This window comes from Protopterus annectens, chromosome 3.part1, assembly GCF_019279795.1.
Source record: "Protopterus annectens isolate FY-2018-M chromosome 3.part1, PAN1.0, whole genome shotgun sequence".
In the NCBI taxonomy this organism is placed as follows: domain Eukaryota; kingdom Metazoa; phylum Chordata; order Ceratodontiformes; family Protopteridae; genus Protopterus; species Protopterus annectens.
In genome coordinates this window covers 1385183427-1385201726 of record NC_056732.1, presented here as the reverse complement: position 1 = coordinate 1385201726, position 18300 = coordinate 1385183427, and the positions used below count along the sequence as shown (strand labels likewise).

General features: G+C 38.9%; 1 protein-coding gene across 3 annotated transcripts in view; it reads right to left on the bottom strand.

Moving 5' to 3' along the window:
• LOC122798472 (flap endonuclease 1-like) overlaps window positions 1–18300 on the bottom strand; it is a 444201-nt gene that overhangs the window by 287068 nt on the left and 138833 nt on the right. The gene's annotated exons all lie outside the window — the stretch shown is intronic.

The window sequence follows — 18300 nt, the reverse complement described above, 5'->3', positions numbered from 1 at the left end:
TGCCTCCCTCTGATTGGGTGGGACATCAGGGAGACGTCTGGGTTTGGGGGGAAGGTTTATGAATGGAATGGAGTATCCTCTGGATATGATCCGGAGCACCCATCGATCTGTTGTAAGGGACTCCCAGTTTGACAGGTGCTCCGACAACTGCCCCACGACTGCCTCCAGAGAGGGACAGTCGGGCAAGCCCTCAGGGCTGTTGCGCGGGTCTGTCCAAGAAAGGTTCTCTAGACCCGAAGTTACACGGCCCCCCTCTGCCTCTGGGCTGGCGTCCACCTTGTCCTCCTCTGCCTCTAGAGGACGAGTGGTCCGCAGCAGGATGGGATTGCTGAGACTTTCAGAACCACAGCTTCTTTTGTCCCATCTGATTCCTGGAGAAGGATCTTTGGGGAATAGAGAAGCGGACTCCGACAGCAGACAGCGTCTTCCCGTCCTTTTCGCTTTGGACCAGCATGTCGCGAACAGTTTTGCCAAACAAGGCAGAACCGTCAAAAGGGGCGTTCACGAAGGACGCCTTGAAGGGATCCACGAAGTCGCAAAGACGGAGCCAAGAGAGACATTGCAAGACGACCCCAGCTCCGCTAGCTCTAGCAGCTCCCTCTGTTGCGTGGGAGAGAAGCTGCATAGATGTATTGGAGATGGATTTTAGAGTGGCCATTCGAGTCTCAAAAACCTTCTTATCTGGGACCGACATGGACTCCGGGGGGGGCTGCAGCGTATTCCTTAATCAAGTCTCACTGTAGCCTAATGGTATGTGCCATATAGTTCAGCGCCCTTATGGAAAAGGTCGCTGAAGCAAACATCCGCTTCCCAATCTGGTCAAGCACTCGAGATTCCTTATCCGGCGGGTGAACCAAAGAACTCTCCTGCACGAGTTCTTTCTTGGTGGCCGCCGCCACCAACATGGCATCAACGGGGGTTCCTTTGGCCCAAGACAGTCTATCTGTGGGGGGACTGAGGACTTTATCGGGGCACCTAGGGATTGGCTCCACGGTGTCGGGCTCCTTCCACGCCCTGGTGATAATTAAGTCCACCAGGGGGTCGGCCAGAGGGGACACCCAGGAGGTAGATGGGCCTGCCTCAAAGGCCTCCAGGAACATGGACTCATCAAGGGAGGGCTTTTGGGCTGACCACCCCCCTCTGATATGCAACATTTCCATGATGTCTCCAAAGGAGACATCGTCAGGGGGTGACCTTGGGGAACCCTCCGTATCATTTAAGTCTGTGTCTGTGGTAACGGACTCGGGGGAGTCCAGGTGCCTCCTTTTGCACCAATGTTTCCGAGGGACCTCCTCGGTGGGGCTGTCTGAAGAGGGCTCGTCCACGGGTTGTTGTTCCTCTGCGGGAACTAGCTGGAGGGCTTGGGCAGGCTGTCCCGATGGACGGATGATGGAAGACAGACCCTCATACAGTGGGGGTATGGGTGGATCCAAATCCCGGGACGGGGATCTGGAGGACCTCGACAGTACCCTCTTCACTACCTCAAAAGCCGAAGGAGAGCCACTCTCGCCAGCCTCTGAGAGCAATCTCCTCGGATCCGAGGAAGGGATCGGGGTCGGAGCCAATGCAGTCGGCGCCGAGGCAGAGGTGTGCTCCGACGCCAACAGCGCCGAAGACACAGCAACTCCCTCGGATCCGATGCTCAGCCCTCGGGCCCGAGAGCTCGGGTCCGACAAGCTCGAAGGTATAGTCGGCGTCGAAGAGACCACCACTATCGGAGCTGACAATTCCCCGGGTCCAAATGGGCCTGGATCCGATGACTCCGAGACCCGAAAATGAGTCGGAGGAGGAGTGATCGGGGCAAATATGGGGGCCGCACTCCCCCCCCAGAGGGGGGGGGGGCAAGAGCATCCCCATCTGCATTTGGGTCTGCAAGAACCGACGCATCATCTAATCCATATCCGCTTCGGAGATGCTTCGGGTCGACCTGGACGAAGTAGTAGAGGCGGGCCGGGAGGGCCGCCTCGAAGATCTCGAGGGAGACCTATCCTCCTCCTCTGGCTCCGGTGAGAAACAGGGTGAACGGCGCCGAGAGGAGGGGGATCCAGAGACCCTCGAGGGAGACTTAAGCACTTTCACTGGCGGAGCCGAAGGATGAGGTTCGGCCCGCCTTTTGTTGGACTTATGTCCTTCCTTATCCTTGTGCCTCTTCTCTCTAAGGGAAGAGGCACTAGTTTCCCCAGAGCTCAAACCTGAAGAGGGAGGTTGAGTCCCAGGTAGAGCTAAGGGGACAGACGGCGCCGAAGCTGCCGAAGCAGCTGGAGCCCGAACGGGAGAGGAAGAAGAAGCTGACTCCTGGGGGAGCTTTCCTGCCAGGATCAGCTTGTTCTTCCTATCCCGAAGTGCCCGGGGGTTAAAGGCCATGCAGATCTGGCAGGCCTCTGACAAGTGGGCTGCCCCCAGGCACAAAACGCATTGAGTGTGGCCATCAGCTGGGGAAAGCTTGTGGCCACACTCAGTACATTTAGAAAAAACGGCCTTAGGCCCTTCAGACATTATTCACACACACACCCAAACACTAGGAGGGGGAGGGGGATTGAAGGTAAGCTAGCGATTAAAATTAACAAAAGGGACCAAAAACTAGCACTAGGAGCAGAAAAAGGGGCTAGCACACACACAACGACAACTTTGGTTGAAAAAAGTGGTTTAAAACCAGCAATGATCTCACCCAGTCAGGAGCTCTTCACAGGGAAGCTTCTTCAGCCGCGGCAAAAAACGATCTGGGGTAATGTGGTTGGTAGTAGGGGATTATGGGTAGGGGGAGGAGCTAGGAGCTCGGATCTTGGAGCTTGGAAAGCTGCCAGATCGGATCCGAGGTCGGATCCGACACCCACAGGTTGCAGATCAAATGAATTAACTACTTCAGATCAGTCCTTAAATGACATTGATTCCAGACTCCTGCAAGAAGAACAACAAACTGAATTTTTACTGCAATGAAATACATATCTTCTGGAGAAAATAGATGACATGGAAAACAGAATGAGAAGAAATAATATCCGAATATATGGTCTGCCAGAAAAAGCGGAAGGGGATAATATAATAAAGTTTCTTACTACCTGGATCCCAAATGTATTAAATTATCGGAAGCCCTTTCTTTTGGAATAGAACGTGCACACAGGTCATTGTCAACTTCAGGAAATGCATCTTTAATCAAAAACAAACCAAGATCAATAATTGTTAAACTTTTCTCCACGCAAGACAAGGAACTCATCCTCAAAAATGCTTGGACTAACTCACCCATTAAATATAATGATGCATTAATTAGATTTGACAATGATTACTCTACAAAAGTGGTTTTCAAAAGAAAAGAATTCATGCCAATAATAAAAATCTTGAAAAAGAAACAACTGAAGACCCATCTTTTGTTTCCAGCAAGACTTCGTATATTCCTTCCAGTGGGAATAAAAATATTTGAAACAGTGGAATCAGCAATAAAATATCTCACTACAAACAACATTTTAACACAGGAAGAATCTATGGATTGGACAAATAGTACACCAAAAAGAAATGCAGAAGTAAACAACTGGAAGACTGTTGAACAGAAGAAAAAAAACTAAAGGACAAATAACTTATATGTTACATGTACCACAAAACTTTAAACAATGTCACAAAAACTAACAAGAAATCTTCCAGTCATTAATCACAGTAATATATCAGGTACAGTTTCTATTTATTTTATCTCACATAAAATTTAGAATAAATATAAACTGGGTAAATTAACATTATCATTTAGGTCTATCCATATTTGAAACTTGATAACAACGTTTTTCTTTCTCTGATTTGGTCATCAACAAATAAAATGTATATATAGCAATATGTTCAAGATATATGCAAATGGATATCTGGTTCAAGCAGATATAACCATCTCACCATATATTTAACTATACTAGCAATTTGTTGTAAAATCTTTGAATGCACCATTCATATAATATGTCTAATCTAAGTTTTCCGATCGGGGCAGGAAGGGGAGCGGGACAAATGTATTCTTTGAAAAATTATATATTTATGTTAAATGAGTTGCATAGTTAAAGTACTTAATCCATTAATGCTGTCGTAATGATTTGCTTTACTGAGATAGAAAGACAGCTTGGGTGTGCGCACATGTCTGGTTGTATGGATTATTATGTTGTAGCATCCCGGTACACCTCATGGACTCTTATTATGTTTTTAACGTATATATACAAAGCTTCCTTACTGGAAGGGGGGATAATGTTCTATTTATTGAAGATCCTTGAACTGTGTTGTAGCTATGCAGTAAAAAAATATTTTCACGAGCGATACTTTGAAAGATAAGAAAAATCTTCACTAATTTTCCTGCTCCCTTCACGAGACAGCAGTCTCAAATACGCATACAAGTAATATATAAAGGTTGTAATTTTCATTGTAACCACTTTGTGATTGTGTATGATGCCCTTTAAATAATATGTAATTGCAATAGCATTAGGCAAGGAAGTAAATCTCAAAACAAGCACATTTTAAAACTCTTCGACTAGAAGAAGAAAAATAATGTGTATATAGAAGACGATTGAGTTGTGCTGGATGGTTATAGTTACTTAAGAGTTTAAACACTTACATGCTATTACAGTAAGTTATTCTACATTACTAGAATGTCATATTGAATTTTTTATATGCAGTAAAGCATTTGGTGCTGTTTGTTTTACTAGCAGGTGTCATGTAGTGCGTCTCACATACAACATAGGAATGTCTTGCATATAACATAGATGAATATATGCAAAAATAAATATTACCACGAGAGATGCCTTGAAAATCAAGAAACATCTTCACCACTTTTCCTGCCCCGTCCACGAGACAGTAGCCTTAAATACACACGCAAGCAACACCCTAATGTCTTATGTCTCATTGCGAGCACTTCATGCTTGCGTATAACGTCCTTTGAATAAAACGTAATTGCAGCATTCCTGGACAAGGAAGTAAATCCCAAAACGTGTACTACTTAAAGTGCTAGTGCACCTGAATTATGAAGCTACATGTTGACCCTTTTGTGTTACTGATTATTACTAAACATTTAACACACTTAAACTAAATAAAATAAAACATGATTAGATTTAGTAAACAGACACTAAACACATTTTTAATAGGTTCTTTATATACTAACAGAAATAGCAACCTACGCATAGTTATTGTTAGAAAAAAGTTAAATATTGTTAGACATACAGAAAGGCAATACTCTATACATAGTTATATACATTAATATTAAGAATTTCTAATACTAGAATATTACATATATACAATAAGAATCATAAATAGCTGTGTGGGTTCATAGATTGCTACTAGAATATCGACCCTGGGGTTGTATAAATCTAGTCATGGCAGTTCTCTGGCTGTTTCTTTCCATATTGTTTGCTTACCTAGACACCTGTTTGCCGGGGTGACCGTTATGATCCCAGGGGTGATTTTCCTCTCTCCCGTCCAGTCATCGGGGCTCTTTTCAGGAGTCTGGCCAGACTGTGGGTCGGAAACCTATCTCTCCACTATGTTTTACTTCAGTATTTTGAATCTTAAGATATGTAAAGACCATTATATATAAGTTTATGTGTATATATATATATATATATATATATATATATATATATGTGTATATATATATATATATATATATATATGTATGTGTATATATATATATATATATATATATATATATGTATATATATATATATATATATATATATATATATATATATATATATATATATATATATATGTACATATATTGTCATATAAGCCGACACAATTTTTGTACAGAGTTCTGGAATATGACTTGGAAACTACTTTCTCAAAAGTTAAAGAATAAATAAATCTAATTATTTCATAAAGAGTGAGAAAGAAAATGGGAAATATTCACATAACTATAGAATAAATAATATTCTTATAGCACAGATATTACATGATAGAGACTCTAGAGGTGGAAAATTACCCTAAAAAAATTGCGAGTATAATGAAACTACAATCTAAAAAGAACATAAGTAATATGAGAATATAACCAAAATAACTAATTAACAAGGTATTGGACTCTTTGCAGTGTGAATTAAAGCAAATGTGTCAAGTTGGATTGATATGTAAATTGTTGTACTAAGATGAAACAAATTTTGTTAAATGTAACTGGAAAATTGTTTTTGTAACCCTGATTATAAGAAACTCTGCAAGTAGGATTTAACAAGTATAAGCAGGTTATTGATGTGTAAATATTATTGCTTTCACACAAATTTGCATATAATTGTCTATTAGCTGATCATATCAACTCTCTAATATATGTAAATAGTGACATACTAAGTTATGAGGTTAAGAGAGATTAGTTTAAACACTAGTCACAGAGATTAGAAAGTTTGTGTGGGTACTTGTGTTAGTCATGCAAAGAGGTATATTACCTCATAGAGACAGGAAAAGGTGTAATCAATCAGAATTAGTTCAATTAGAAGTTTCATTGTTTTCTTATACTGTTTTGGTGTCTACAGAAGATAAGCAGATCTTCCATGTAAACAACAGTGTAAATTATACATATAATGCAAACCAAGAGTTAATCTATGTATATTAACTGTCATACAAATAAAACATAAACCAACACATGAAATATCTATCTATAAATGTTTTGGATTAAATAATAATATCAAAAGGAGAAGTCTATATAAATACATAAATCTACACAATCCACAAATAGTATTTCTTCAGGAGACGCATCTATTAGATAAAGATATAAACAATCTCAATATTAATAACTACACAGTATTAGTAAGTTCTCAATACAAACAAAAGAAGAGAGGAGTAGCCATATTAATGCATAATACAATTATTTCTCCTAGAATAATTAACACTTATCAAGACACATCTGGTATGTTTTGCTTAGTAAATATAGAGTTAAATAGGAAAATATACACTTTAGTTAACCTATATTGGATACCAGGACATGGCGTAGGAACAGTAAAACATCATATTGAAGAAATATTACATTTAACTAAAGGTAGTCTAATAATGGCAGGAGACTGCAACTGTATAATAGATGGCAAAGATACAGATTCAAAAAGTAAAAGAAGAAAGTTACCTATATCAAAGACACTTTCAAAGTTTACAGACGCAATCTCCATAAAAGATATAAATGAGTTTGCTGGCCCAGACTCATTAATTTATACTTTTTACTCACATAGACATAAGACTAGTTCCAGAATTGACAGGATATACATATCCAATGATTTAGTAACAAAAATAAGTAATGTCAAAATAATAAACTGTCCATTATCAGATCATAATGCTCTGGTTTTTGAAATGGAGCTTATGCATATAAATAATAATCCCATAACAAGAATGCCTTCATATGTTACAAAATTAACAGACTTTAAAGAATTTTTTGAAGGTGAAATAAAAACTTTCCTTGAACTAAATACCACAGAGAACATTCAGAAATATATATCTGGGACTCCTTAAAAGCATATATATATATATATATATATATATATATATATATATATATATATATATATATACGGAAAAGTACTATCCTGGTATATTAATAAAAGAAAAATATGGAATAAAGACATGCTAGAATTACAAAAGAAAGCTGATAAATTAAAACTAGGAATTCAAGAAGGAAATAAAGATTTAATTCAAGAATTACTACAAATTAACAACAAATATGCGGAAATTTTACATCACAAGACAATGATTAACCTAGAAAAGATCAAATTAAATTCTTATTCAACAAATCCAGCACATCAGAGACAACTAGCTAATAGAACAAAAAAATAATAAAATCTAAGCAAATAAAAGAATTATATATCCTTAATACAAAGAAAAAAGTCACTGACCTAAATAGTATATTAGAAGCCTTTAGATTACAATACAACTATGATAACCTTTCAAGCATCCATGAAAAACCTGACAAAGATATAAAAAACTATCTTAAAAACAAAATTCTTACTAGATTAACACAGGAACAAATTGACACTATAAGCAAACAAATTACTATGACAGAACTAAAATCACAGATCAAAAAGCTTAAATTAAATAAAGCACCTGGCCCTGATAATATAATATCAGAAATGTATAAAGTAATACCTAATCAAGCTATATCTTTACTCTTAAAAGTATACTCCATAGTTAATCAAAATATAATTATACCACCTTCATGGAAATATTCATTGATATCACCAATAATTAAATCAGACAAAGATGAGAAACAATGTTCGTCATATAGACCAATATCCTTATTAAACATCGATTATAAAATGTTCATGGCAATATATACTGACAGAATTAAACACTTTCTTCCCATTCTAATACATGATGACCAGACAGGATTTATCAAAGGAAGAAATACATATGATAATCTTAAAAGAATTCTGTCATTGATAGATTATAGTAAACATGCAAACTTGGATTTAAATATAATATCCTTAGATATTAATAAAGCATTTGATTCTGTTAACTAGAATTTCCTTACACTAGTCCTAAAGAATATAATTTTCCTACATCTTTTATTGCCCTTATTCAGTCATTATATAAAGACTCCATAGCATATGTTAAATTAGGTTCATATAGATCTGGTCCCATACTAATCAAAAAAGGAACTAAACAAGGCTGTCCCCTATCACCACTATTATTTGCATTACTTATAGACCCATTTGCAAATCAGATAAGATCAAATAGTAATATTAAAGCCATCTGCATCAATAAAACTTTCTCTCTTAAATTACAGTTATTTGCAGATGATATACTTCTTACCCTATCAGACACTAATGCATCTTTACAAGCTTTGTTTAAAGAAACAAATAATTTTCAAACTATTTCAGGTTTACAGTTCAATGAAAACAAAACAAAAATTATGTCATGTAATACTAAAAAGAAACATATAAACAAAAAATATTTCAAATACATAGCAGAGGATAATAAAACAGTATATTTAGGCATAGATCTACTTGAAGACTTAACTGACTCACTTATATATAATTATAATAAAACACTAGATAAAATAGAGCAAGCGATATCTACCAGGAACAAATATATGTTTACAATGGGAGACAGATTATACCTCATTAAATCAATTATTTTTCCTAAAGTATTATACCTAATACAAAGTTTTTCACTGCCACCTCCCAAGTATATCACTCAGAGATATAATAAACTAATATTACATTTTTTATGGTTCCCAAACAAACCCCGAATTGCTTTAAATAAACATTTACCAAACTGGGAAGATGGAGGAATTAATTTACCTGATATTGAGATATATATTATGTCCTCTGTTGTTAAAAATATAACCTTATGGTTAAATGCTCACTACAAACCTATATGGAAACAATTACATGAACAGGTCTATACTGAACTTAGTCATAACAACATATCAGATCATTTAACTATAATACCATTCCCTTTAGTTTGGGTGTTAAAAGATTATCTAGAAGATACAAATAAAAATAATAAACTGCCATCCAAATATATGAACATCACACTAACAACATTTAAATTGTTCATAAACAAAGTCCCAAATATTAATTCATGGTTCTTTCTGATCTTTCCTATAGCCTTTACACACACTATCCTGGATACATACCAAATTCAAAAAATGAATATGCTCAAGATAGGTTCAATAAGCTACTGGCATCACCTGGTAGAACAAGAGAAAATATTAACTAAGGATCAGATAACCAGAAAATATAATATAAATAATGACTCATGGCTACTTTTGCAAAATCTAAGACAATATCTTATAAATAGAATTGGACAAATGCAAGATACAGTTAGACATACTGTCCCAAAATTTATTGATTACATTATTATAATTAATAATCAACCTTATCGAGGTGCTGGATATCTATCTAACATTTACAAAATAATTAAAACAACAAAAATATAAAAAATAGACATCTACTGGAATTATTATACACAGATAAATAATCACCCTCCTAACGAAAAAGAAAAAAAGATTATCTTAAAATCTTCCAAGAAGTCATCATTATCAATAAACTTGCAGTTATTCACTTGGAGATATTTGAATAGAAGTTTTTATACACCACATAAATTATCTAAGATGTCTGCAAGTGAAGTTCTATGTTGGAGATGTCAGACTAAAATAAGAGCAGACTGACAACACATTTTTTATGAATGTAAGTGTCTTACTTTGTATTGGAATAATATTATTTTTTTCAAACTGTTTTTAATGATAATTATCAATTATCAAAATCTATGATTTTATTCAACTCTCCTGTTCCGGATTGTGTGCCAAAAAAATATTTTCAAATCTTATGGACTTTAATGGCAGCAGCTCGCAAAATCATCACCATTCACTGGAAAAGTGAGACTCCTCCTACATTTAATGAATTTAAAAATTTAGTTAGAACAGTTGGACAAATGGAAATATCTACTCTGAAGAACAGAACTACCAGACTTACAACTTTATACAACTCTTGGATGAAAATACTAAAAATAATTGAGAAAATGGATAAAGATATATGAACTTATATATCATTCTTCAGGATACACCTTAAACTTATTTATGGCTTTCTTCTTAACAGACACCAATGTATATAGTTATATGATGTTTTTAAAGTTTATAGGTTTTACAATTGTATATATACCATTTTCGTTTTTGATTTCATGTAATATTTGACAAATTATCAATAAAAAAAATAAAATAAAATCACTGCCGAGGCTATTTTGATGTGTGGGTAAGCAGTGATTTATTGTGTGTGGTATTTTACTTTTTTTTTCCCCGTGACCATGGGGTTTGGTGGTACAGGTTACTTGCCTCTCTACAAAAAAAAAAACGCCTCTTTAGAATTTTTGCCAGGTTCTGGGTTTGGCCATTTTTTCATCCTGTTTAGCCTTATCTAGTTTTAATTTGAAAAAAATGTATAAAAAATTTGGGGTTCATAACTCCCTTTCTACTTCTCACCTTCTGTGACCCCTTCTTAATTCCAAGCTGTGGGGGCTCCCTCTGCCACCCCTCCAAAAACGAGTATTATTCTATGATTCTATGCACTATTTCTAATAGCTGAAACTATTATATTAACTATAGCAGCTATGTCTCACCAGCCCGTACTCCACTTGGCCCGAGTCCTATTATTTTCTGTCCCACCTCTGTCTCTCTACCTGTTTCCTCTACAAACACAGTATATGTATATGTACATGTATATGCCTATATATATATATATATATATATATATATATATATATATATATATATATATATATATATATGTCATAAATGTAAGACACAATGTTCTTGGGTTTGTAAAGTACATGTTGCATGCATTTTACACCAGTGAATTCAGAAACTCTTTGAATTACTGAATTTTACAACTGCATCTCATATAACTTCAGCTATAAGTTATCACATTCCAGTTTGTTTGTGTCTTTCGGCTTTTCCCGGTTAGGGGTCGCCACAGCGGAACTCCGGTCCGCTAATGATTGGTAGTGGATTTTTACATACCGGGTTACCAGCCCTGACGCACAACCTTCAACGAAGGCACGCCCCATTCACATATGCCTCCCCACAGAAGACGCTCTAGCTGAGAATTGAATGGGACAACGTCTTGCTATGAGCCGACAATGCTACCGCAACACCACCACCGCAGTTAAGTCATCACATTCCAGTACTACCTAATAATCCATCTCTTCTGCTGAATCTACACTCTTCATTGTACAGACAGTTTAGTACAAGTCCATGTATACTGTTCCTGACAACTAATGTACTGCATTTTACACATTGATGTTCTCTGCTCTTTACTGAACTAACATCCCAGGTCTGCCCTCTAGAGAAGGCCTTGATTCACTGGTCCACCTGACCAAAAATAAAATAAAAAATAAATTTGCCAAAATATGAAAAATAGTGAAGAAATATGGCATGACAACTTGTCTAGCCCACCGATGGTGCACCTAGCTCCATATATCTCTTCTTTCTCCTGTCCTCCTTAATCATTCTACCTTTCCCATTTCCTTGTAATCATCTCCACAGTTTCACACACCATGATCCATGACGAATGACTGCTCCAGGGCTCAAACTATTCTATATTGCCTCCTTATCTCTGCTTTGAGCCTGCCTTACTCTGTGACCCACCATTATCCCACTAACCCACCAATACCCTTTTCTTATAACATCCTTATCCACCTTTGCTCCCTTCTCGGAATTTCTTGATACAAAACTATATATCTCCACCATCCTTCTGTCCAAACTGCACATGTCCAAGAGGAAAAGCTTCACCAAACTGTTCCCTTCCCATTAAATGATCCTTTTAGATGTCAACTTTTGCACTCACTTCCACTAACCTGTTATTGCTTTAAGATATGGTCTCTGGAAAGAGAGAAACACTTAGAGTAAGGCATCATCAAGACATTGTCAAGTTTGTATTCAAGGAAAGAGTCAACTCTAAATCTCTGGAATCCACCCACAAGCTATGTGTTCAAACTTCATTACTTGCCAAGCCACAGCTATAAAACACTGCGAAGTACTCTACTATCCAGGTGCACCTAGAACTTTCACACATTGTACCAAGCACCTGGCATAACCCTCACACACTGACAAGTACTCTAGTATCCAGGTGTATCCACTGTCATAGGTTCATAGGTGTGTACTAGGCTAATGACCCTGGAGCCTATACAAGTCTAGCCCAAGAAGATTCCCTGGCATCATGCCACCTGAAGTTAGTTCCCAGTGCCCCTGTCAAGCAGGGCCACAGAAGTGATCCCTGGGGTGAACTTTCTATTGCCCAAGTGTTCTGCTTGAAGTGAATGGGAAGTTTGTTCCAGAGTATGGGAAGTCTCTGGGTTTGGAACCTGTCCCTCCAGCATGTTCTGTTTATTGTGATAATGAGGTTTAGGTCACTGGAGGGTGTGGGGCGGAGAGATTGGGATTTCTTTAGCTGTAGCATATCTAACAGCTCTGGATCAGACATGGCCTTGTAGGTCAAGCAGAGATCGCCTCTAAGTAGGTGATATGAGAGAGAGTATAGCTGGAGTTTTTTTGAGTATGTCCATGTACGGCATACAAATAAAGCCTAGGATCCTCGTAGGTATTTTTGTGGACTTTCCAGTTGTTGTAGGTGTCTAGTGCGGTACATACCAAATGGGGCATTACATTCTATAATAGGTCTAATGAGGGAAGAGTAAAGAGGGATTATGACCTCTTTCTTCCTGGAAGAGAAACCTTTTGTAATGAGATGTGCTACATAGAAGGACTTTCTAACCACAGTGGCAATGTGGTTATCAAACGATAGGTTGCTGTCAACTTGTGTCCCCAGGTCTCTTATCACACCTTCAGTGTTTAGTGGACTACCGCCTACGTGGTAGCTCATAGGCACCACATTTTTCCCAAAGGGAATGACATTGCACTTTTTGGCATTGAGCTTAAGGCCATGGTTCTGACACCAGTCATTGATCTCAGTGAGGCCTTGTTGTAGGATGTCTACATCAGTTGGAGAATCAATAATGGCTCCCAGTTTGCAGTCATCTGCGAACTTGGTCAACCAGAGTCTCTTTGTGTTGGCTTGGACTTTTGAGAAGTAGATACCGAACACGAGAGGACCCAGAGCCGATCCCTGTGGAATGCCACTTGTAACTGGTCAGTAGTCAGATTTAGAGTCCTCCACGTTTACAGTGTGGGTTCTATCAGTGAGCCAGTTAGCAACCCATCTTATGAGATATGGGTTTATGCCTAGCTTAGTGTGTCAATCTATGATTCCTGAGTGAGGGATGGTGTTGAAGGTCTTTGCAAGATCCAGGTAGGCTGTGTGAACTACCTTGTCCTCATCCACAGCTCTTGTGACAGACTCGAAAAAGTCTATCAGGTTAAGCAGGCATGATCTACTTTTCACAAACCCAAACTGCATGGGGTCTAGAATGTGGAGATTACCTACGTCCCTCTTAATAAGATCCATGATGATGTGCTCCATAACCTTACATATCAGGCTTGTCAGGATAATGGGACAGTAGTTCCCAGGATCTGTAGTCGCTCCCCCCTTGTGGAGTGGGATGACCAGCAGTGCGCCATTCGGTAGAAACAAAGCCTGTAATGAGGATGCGATTGAACACGGCAGTCACGTGTGGTGCCAGTTCATTTTTTAGTTCATGTAGAACACAGCCCGGGATATTATCAGGTCCCATGGAATCTGTATTCTTGGCTTTGGACAGTGCGGTTTTTACCTGTATACCCATGATGATAGGGACTTAGCATTCCTCAGGTATTGCGATGGGCCCTTTAGGGGGTAAAAGGGGGGTAAAGTTCGCACTGAACCTGTCGGACAATATGTTGGCAATATCAGTGAGTTCTGTATATGTACTGCCATTGTGCTGTAACTCAGAGGAGATCTGAGAATTACTATGTAGATTCTTGACATAGCTATATAATGCCTTGCCTTGTGGTTGTCTTTAGAATCTGCAGCAATTTTGTTTTCGCAGCTAGCTTTAGATGATTTGATGAGAGATCTCAGTTTTTTCTGAGGCTAACAACAGAGTTTTTCCAGTCTTGGGATTTCATTCTTTTCTGCAACAGTTTTTCCTTCTGTTGTAGAGTTTGTTTATAGTAGGGGACCACCAGATTAGCTTCATTTTTTGGAGGAGAGCGTCTTGGTTCAGTTTGGTATCCATGCACATGTGTATGTGCTCATACAGTGCATTGGTGTATGATTCAGCAGTCATGCACCTATTTTCCATTTGCATGGGCGTCGTGAAGTTTACCACCTTTGTTTTTACAAGCCCAAAATTGGCTTTGGAGAAGTTTTTTATGGTAGTTTCCTTTAGTGGGGGTGTGGGTGGGATGTGGATTTCCATGGTGATAAGCTTGTGGTCAGATCTGACCAGGGAGCAATGGTTGTCCACGTTGGTAAGGACCAGGTCATGGATGTTTCTACCCCTGGTGGGGGTAAGAATGAGTTGGTCCAGGTCATTGGAATTAATGAATTCCAGAAAAAGTTGAGCAAGTGTGTTGTACATGAGTAAATTTCCTAGTTAATGGAGGGGTAGTTAAAGTCTCCCAGTATAAGGGTATTGGGTTATATCCTAATATTTTCCAGTGTGTTTAGGAATGTGGAGTGGGAGTTTTGGGAGATGGTGGGGGATCTATAGCAGGCTACAACATGGATTGCAGTTTTACTCAGTGTTAGCTGCACCTGAAGTATCTCTGATGCGTTATGCTGGGCTACTTGTCTGGAGGTGTGCTTATCTTTTATGAATATGGAGACACCTCTTCCTTTAGTGCTTCGGTCTGGATTAGGGAGCCAAAAGGTGTGGTATGAATTATAGCCTGGTAGTCCTGGGGTGCTCTCTGTAGCCTTGAACCAGGTCTCAGTCACTGCACAGATGTTGATGTTCCCCATTTTAAGGAGTGCTTTGAGCGAGTGCATTTTGAGATTTAGGCTTCTAGCATTGAGTAGCACAACCCTCAGATTTCAATTGCTTGTAACTGTTATGGGGGTAATTTTGTCTTCAGGACATTGCCTAAAAAAGGCACTATAAGTGTAGCAGGAGCCTTGGCCAGTATCCAGAATCCCAAGGGTGACAGGTGCAGGCCATCTCTGGCAAAGCATCGAGGTCTGTCGATCATGTCATCCCAGGCAGACAGATACTGGATCCCCTTAGAATGACACCAGAAACTTAGCCAATTGTTAAAGTCGATAATTTTCTGTTGGTACTGTGGTATCATTCTGGGTGATGGTAGGATGCTACTCAGAGCTAGGGTCATACCTGCCTGGGTTACAAGATCCAATAGGTCTTCTACTTCTCTTTTCATGTAGTACAGGGAGGTACGTCTCAGGTTGTTCACAACAACATGGACAATTATAGAATCATATTTGTACCTGTTATGGAGTGACCTAAGTGCGTGCATTATGTGGTGGATCCTGGCACCCGACAGGCAGCTGAACGTAACCTTCTCCTTAGTCAGCCTAGTGTGTGGGACATCAGTGTGCCTTACTATTGAGTCACCTATGACAAGTGTATTGGGTAAGTTGTTTTGCCATAGGGGCTTTGGTTGAGTGGCACACTGTTTATGTGAGCTATGTTTTCATGATTTGTGATGGGATGTGGTGGTTGTTTGCGTTTCTGCCTCAGAGGTCTCTGTTGTTAGGGCAGATTTTTATTGACAGCCTCCGTAAAAGTAGGTGTGTGTTTTGTGTTACTATGTGAGGGCTGTGGTGGTGTATGTTTTGGGGGGCTATGTGGTGCAGGTGTTAACCTTCTCCTCTTGACTGGAGAGTGCTTGGCTTCCAGTTTGGCTATATATGTGCATCTCTCACAAGTCATATTGTTGGGAGGTAAGAGGAGGGGGTTGTCTGTGTACATGAGGCAGTTACCACACTGCCTCAGGATGCCCAAGCTGACCAAGTTGACAGGAAGTACAGGGAACTGACCTTTTGACATGCCTGGTTAGATTCTCAATATATTAAGCACTGGAGCTGTTATCTTACTTTCCTTTGGGGCGAGTTTAGTGCTGGTAGCAGTATATATGCTACGGTAATTGCTACAATTAGTTCTGAGCAAATGCTGGTCTTAGATTATCTAGTCCGAGTGCAAAAATGTGAAAGCTAGCAAGATCTAAGGGAAAATTTGAAGAGTACACTTTCTGGATCTGGCAATAGTTTACCCCTACACAAACATGGGTTTTTAAGGCAGAAAGTTAAAAGGGATAGAAAGCAGCCTAAAATGGCCAATAAGGTACAATTTCATAGCTGGAAACCACTCCTCTACCTATAGATAGGCTGCTCAGTGCTTACCACTCCCACTGATATGCAGAAAGACTTCCCTCCACCACAGCAAGGTCTGGACAACTCAGAAACTCAAAATACGGTCCTGGAATGAGAAATCTGAAATCCGGACTATTCTAGCTAAAGAAAATGGTGGGAAACAAGCAAACAGATACTATTTTTTTCTTTTTTTGGAAAAAAACAGTTAGAAAAACAATTTAAACTGCAGTAAACACACTTTTAAGGCACCGAAAAGGCTAGCACACTTGAGTGTGTTGCCTACAAAAGTAAATACAGTAGAAATAACTTACAATTGACTAAAAAAGTGCAGTAAGCAATTTTAAATAGCAAAATACAGTATCAGTAAATGCAGTAAGCTAAAATGGCTTGCTTGCTAGCTTGAAATAGTTGTAAATACTTGACTTAGTGTGTCCTCACACACTAAGTCAAGTATTCCAGTATCCAGGTGTATCCAAAGCCCACACATACTCAGTTTATCCTGGGGTTCCTTCTAAGTGCACAGACTTGAAGTTCTCCATATTAAATTTAAGTGCCATTTCTCTGAATGGAAACATGTCTGTGGAGGTTTTCATGGACTTACTCCGCCCCACTACTGTCCTCCATGTCACCAATAAAGAGATTTGCTTCATTCTCATATTGAAGGTTCCACTTGCCTCTCTCATGTGAGATAAGGGATAGGAACTACCCATCAACCCAAAATGTGGTGGTAGCTGAAAGGTCAGCAACAGGCAGGTAAGTTGGAGAGATGCAGAAAGATGTCTGCAATGGTGCATACACACCCACTGAAACATGTGAATTCTTCACACACAGATAGCTCCTCAGATACAGTGCTTAAAAGGGCAAAACAATTTGAGATTACCCCTTTTCTGGAACATACTCCCCAATCCTGTGAATCAGAGCTTTTCCCTAAGCGTATTCAAATGTAATTTGGACCAATGGATGGGAAATCTCAAATTCACCCCTGGCTTGTCACCTGTGGCAATTATGGACAGGGGCAGTTTGTAGATGCCATAACACACAGGCATACACCAAAGACATTCTAGCCTATGACCACCGATAACTGGGAAAATCGAGGCAAGACTTGATAGACTTAAAAAGACTCTAAAGTCATTAGCCTAGTAACCTCCTACGATCCTACATATACAGGACCTAAAAAATCTTTAGCAAGCATGACAGCCTCAAAAGACCAGCACACTACTTTTGCCCCATGAGGGAACAAATGAGATTGGTGATAACAGATGGAGCCCTCTGGTCTGAGGTCAGCAAAATAAAGGAATCCAACAACATGAATGAATGAATGAATGAATGAATGAATGAATGAATTAACAGAACATTAAACAGCATATAAAAATGGCACTTTCAGGTACCACAGAAATTCTTATAACCTCCCTTAACTCCATCAACCAGTTTGTGCTATGGCATCCCTAAACTACCTCATCATCTGCTTTTATCACTTTCCTAGCAAGGTGATGAAGGTTTAGAGGTCCCTCATGCAGATCTCTCCATTATTTTTCATCATGACTAGAATAAGCTCCAATGCTCAACAAGCCTTACATTTCCCTTCATTATGGGCTCTAGAGTAGGCTGATTACAA